This window comes from Triticum aestivum, chromosome 3A, assembly GCF_018294505.1.
Source record: "Triticum aestivum cultivar Chinese Spring chromosome 3A, IWGSC CS RefSeq v2.1, whole genome shotgun sequence".
Lineage (NCBI taxonomy): Eukaryota > Viridiplantae > Streptophyta > Magnoliopsida > Poales > Poaceae > Triticum > Triticum aestivum.
The window spans coordinates 2176094-2181827 of record NC_057800.1 but is presented as its reverse complement, the minus strand read 5'-3'; positions in this window follow the sequence as shown (position 1 = coordinate 2181827).

Sequence of the window (5734 nt, the reverse complement as noted above, 5' to 3'; positions counted from 1 at the left end):
CCCCACCCCTGGTCAAACCCTAACCCAACCACCCGCACTCCTCCCCCCACGTTGCTTCCCCCCGATCCAGATTGGATCGGGGCTCACAAGCACGCCGTCGCCGCTGCCCGGAACGCCGCCTCACCGTCCTCCTCTTCGACCCCTCGCTGCAGCTGCCCCACCGGACTCCATCGCCGACATCGTCTCCGTCTACAAGGCCGTCCCCATCTTCCTCCTCACGCCTCGCTGCCCTGTACCCTGCATATCGATGTGAGCCGCCGCCTCCCTCCTCCCTCTCTGCTTCCGCAGCACCGTGCCCTTCCACCCACAATGCCGGCCACTGCCGCTGCTCTACTGCCGCAGCTGCTGCTCCGCTACCGTCGCCATGTCTCACCCCACGCCCTGCTCCCCGCAGCGCGTGCCGAACTGTCGCGGCCCTTGCTGCCTGCGCCCGGGGCCGGAACCCACGCCCGCACGCGCCCCCTGTCGCGCTCGCCGTGACCTTCATCCCCGGCGCGCGCACGACCCTGGACACGCCACGCCCGTGACCCCATTTCGGCTCCGCCACCTCCCGCCTCTCGCTCCACCTCACGGCCGACGTCCTGCCGCTGCTCACTCGCCGCCCCGCTCCGGCCTCCCTCGCCGCGGTCCGCCTCCCTACGCTGGCTGCTCACCGCGGCTCGCATCGCCGCGCCCTCACCAGCCACGGCCTCGCCTAGCGTAGCCGCACACCAACTCTGTTGCATCCCGCCTCCGTCTGTGCTGCCCGCGCGCAGCGCCACTCCCCTGGCCACCGGCGCCGCCCTGCTGCTCTCCTACTGGCGTCCCCCTCCGGTGACCGCCCGGCCTCGCCACGGCGCCCTGGGCGTGTGCCCGATTGGGTTGCGCCCGAAACTGTCGCCCGCGCCCGTTTGCCCTCTGCGCCCGTGCCCACTAGCCCCTCTGGACCAATGACAGGTGGGCCTAGCCCAGAACGTTTTATAAAAAAAAGAATTAAAAATATATATATAAAATTATAATTAATTAGTTAATTACAGAAATAATTAACTTAATTAATTTTGATTAATTAAACTAAACAAATAATTAAACTAATTAAACATTAGTTATCTAATTAACCTGGTTAGTTAATTAGCTAATTAATATGTATGACAATGGGGCCCACCCCCTAATCAATAATAATTAGGCTAATTAAAATGTTTAATTAATATGTGTCACCGACCAGTGGGACCCCCTGGTCAGGTTGACCAGTCAACTCCGTTGACTGCTGACGTCAGCATGACATCATGTTGATGTCATTAACCCATTTTTAGAATTAATTTAAATAATTAATTAAATTCCAGTAATTAATAAAATCTTTAGAAAATCATATCTTTTAATCCGTAACTCGGATGAAAATACTTTCTACATGAAAGTTGCTCAGAACGACGAGACGAACCCGGATACGCAGCCCGTTCGTCTGCCACACACCCCTAACATACCAGACTCGCAACTTTCCCCCTCCGGCTCCTCTGCCCAAAAACGCGAAACACCGAGGATACTTTCCCGGTTGTTTCCCCCTTCACCGGTATCACCTCATACCGCGTTAGAACACGTCTAACTTTGCCTGTTATCTTGTTATGCACTTGCTTGCTATGTATTTACTGTTTCTCCCCCCTGTTCTCTTCGGTAGACCCCGCGACGATGCTGATGCCCCTGTGGTCGACTACGTCACCGATGACCCCTCCTTCTTGTCTGAGCAACCAAGCAAGCCCCCCCTTGATCACCAGATATCGCCTATTCTCTCCTATACTGCTTGCATTAGAGTAGTGTAGCATGTTACTGCTTTCCGTTTATCCTATCGTGATGCATAGCGTGTCCTTGCTACTACTGTTGTTACCTTTACCTGTAATCCTACATGCTTAGTATAGGATGCTAGTTTTCCATCAGTGGCCCTACATTCTTGTCCGTCTGCTGTGTTATACTATCGGGCCGTGATCACTCGGGAGGTGATCACGGGTATATACTATACTTTATACATGATACATGTGGTGACTAAAGTCTGGTCGGCTCGAGGAGTACCCGCGAGTGATTCACGGATTGGGGGCTGAAAGGACCTTGTTCCCGACGGCCCTCTGGGTGGATCTTCGTGGCGGAGCGACAGGGCAGGTTGAGACTACATGGGTGAGAGGTGGGCCTGGCCCTGTCGGTGTTCGCGGTTATTTCAAAATAACATGCATAACGAGTTCTTGGTATTTGTCTGAGTCTGGCCATTTGGTCTATACTCACTAACCAACTACGTGGGAAAGTTATGGGCACTCGACATCGTGGTATCAGCCGAAGCCTTCGTGACGTCAGGGACTGAGTGGGGCGCACGCCGGGTTGGACCGCGTAACGTGACTTCCTTTGTAATGGAGGTTTCTAGGTCTGCTCACCGGCCGCGTTCGCAACGTGCAGGTGTGCTAAGGGCGATGGGCCCAGACCCCTGTGCGCTTAGGTTTAGACCAGCGTGCTGTCCTCTCTGTTGTGCCTAGGTGGGGCTGCGACGTGTTGATCTTCCGCGGCCGGGATGACCCAAAAAAGTGTGTCCGGCCAAATGGGATCAAGCGTGTTGGGTTATGTGGTGCATCCCTACAGGGAAGTTTATCTATTCGAATAGCCGTGTCCCTCGGTAAAAGGACGACCCAGCATTCTACCTTGACCTTATGACAACTAGAACTGGATACTTAATAAAAACACACCCTTCCAAGTGCCAGATACAACCCGGTGGTTGCTCTCTAAGAGGGCGACGAGGAGGGGATCGCCGGGTAGGATTATGCTATGCGATGCTAATTGGAGGACTGTAGTCTACTCTCTTCTACATGCTGCAAGACGGAGGCTGCCAGAAGCGTAGTCTTCGACAGGATTAGCTATCCCCCTCTTATTCTGGCATTCTGCAGTTCAGTCCACTGATATGGCCCTTTACACATATATCCATGCATATGTAGTGTAGCTCCTTTCTTGCGAGTACTTTGGATGAGTACTCAGGGTTGCCTTGTTCCCCCCTTTTCCCCCTTTCTTTACCCGATTGCTGCGACCAGACGATGGAGCCCAGGAGCCAAACGCCACCATTGACGATGACTCCTACTACACCGGAGGTTCCTACTACTACTACGTGCAGCCCACTGACGACGACCAGGAGTAGTTAGGAGGATCGTAGGTTGTGCTAGCCATCTTGTGGCAACTTGTTTAACTTATGTCTGAACTCAGATATTATTGCTTCCGCTGACTCGTCTATGATTGAGCACTTGTATTCGCGCCCTCGAGGCCCCTGGCTTGTATTATGATGCTTGTATGACTTATTTATGTTTTAGAGTTGTGTTGTGATATCTTCCCGTGAGTCCCTGATCTTGAATCGGGGGCGTCACATTTCTGTCTTTCTTACGGTCTTCTCTGTCCCATCGCATCGCCTTGGCATGCTATTTGTTTTGGTACAAACGTTTCAACCGTGGTATTATAGGAGCATACCACATCACCTTGGCAGGAATCTTCTTCCTGGTGCGCTCGCCCTCGACATCACCAGGGTCATCGGGGCTGATCTTATAGCGCAATGCACCGCATATCGGGCAAGCGTTCAAATCCTCGTACTCACCGCGATAGAGGATGCAATCATTAGGGCATGCATGTATCTTCTGCACCCCTAACCCTAGAGTGCAGACAACCTTCTTTGCTTCGTACGTACTCTCGAGCAATTCGTTGTCCTTTCGAAGCATATTCTTTATCATTACCAGCAACTTTCCAATCCCTTGTCAGATACACCATTATCTGCCTTCCATTGCAGCAATTCCAGTGTGGTGCCTAGCTTTTTCTTGTCACCTACGCAATTCGGGTACAACATTTTTTTGTGATCCTCTAACATGCGCTGCAACTTCTTCTTCTCAAAATCACTTGCGCAGTTTCTCTTTGCATCGGCAATGGCCCGACCTAGATCATCAACGGGCTCATCTGATGCCTATTCTTCAGCTTCTTCCCGCATTGCCAGCTCAGCTTCTTCCCGCATTACCGGCTCAGCTTCTTCCCCCATTTTTGTATCATCGTATTCTGGGAACCCATGGCCAGGATAGCTGTCGTCATCCTCTTCTTCTTCATTGTCTTCAATCATAACCCCTCTTTCTCCGTGCTTGGTCCAAACATTATAGTGGGGCATGAAACCGGACTCAAACAGGTGGATGTGAATGGTTCTTGACGTAGAGTAATTGTGACCATTCTTACAGCCAGCACATGGACAAGGCATAAAACCATCCGCCCGCTTGTTTGCCTCAGCCACAAGCAGAAAAGTATGCACGCCATTAATGAACTCGGGAGAGCATCGGTCATCATACATCCATTGCCGCTCATCATTAATACACAGCACCAAAAACACCAAATTAATACAATACATAAAGTTCATACAACACTTAAATGCAACAAACTAATAACTCTCTATCTAAAGCATTTAAATGCAACAACAAATGCGATCAAGATCGCAACTAAGGTAACAATTGATCCAACAGCATAATGATACCAAGCCTCACTATCAATGGCATATTTTCTAATCTTTCTAATCATCAAGCGCATTTTCTCCATCTTGATCTTGTGATCATCGACGACATCGGCAACATGCAACTCCAATTCCATCTTCTCCCCCTCAATTCTTTTCAATTTTTCTTTCAAATAATCGTTTTCTCTTTCAACTAGATTTAACCTCTCGACAATAGGGTCGGTTGGAATTTCCGGTTCACATACCTCCTAGATAAAAATATCTATGTCAACTTGATGGGCATAATTTGTCATAAACACGAAATGCAACAAATAGTTTTAAAAGAGAATATACCATATCCGAATCATAACAAGGACGAGGGCCGACGGGGACGGATATCAAAACCATGGCACTATGTATAACAAACAACGTATGGGTAAGATAATTATACGACTAACTATATATCCAAATCACACAAACATCAATTTTTTATATAAAATTACATGAACAAGAGGCTCACCACAAGGTGGTGCCGGCGACCGGACAGTGCGGGCGATCGACGGTGGTTACGACAGAGATTTAGAAGGCACTAAGTAAACCACCCTACATATGCAAAGTAAGTGTTATTTTGACCTCAATTTGCATATAAATCAAATAGTACCAAATATAATTCCTCCCAAATTACTAAAACCCACAATTAGTCACTATATAAACCAATCACTACTAGAAAAAGGGCTATAGATGGGATTGACACTAATGGCGCACCAGACAAGCGGTGCGCCATTAGTATATACTAATGGCGCACCACCTTCTGATACGCCATTAGAGTTGAAACTACTAATGGCGCACCTGGCCCCGGGTGCGCCATTAGTATCAATTTTTTTAACTAGTGCGCCTGTCCAAACATACTAATGGCACATCCAGACACAGTGCGCCATTACTAGTTGTAATTAGTAATGGCGCACCTGCCGGAAAGTGCGCCACTAATGTTGTTGTTTTTTATTATATTTTTTATTCCCTTTTTTGCAAAACTACTAATGGCGCACTGTTCCACCGTGCGCCATTACTAGTTTAAACTAGTAATGGCACACTGTGGGATAGTGCGCCATTAGTATTTTTTTTTTGCAAAACTACTAATGGCGCACAACCAGGAGGTGCGCCATTAGTAACCTGGATTACTAATGGCGCATTTAGAGTTGGTGCGCCATTAGTAAGTGGGCAGCAACAAGATATTTTGGACAGCCTCTCCTACCTACACTCACTTTCTCCCCACTTCATTCT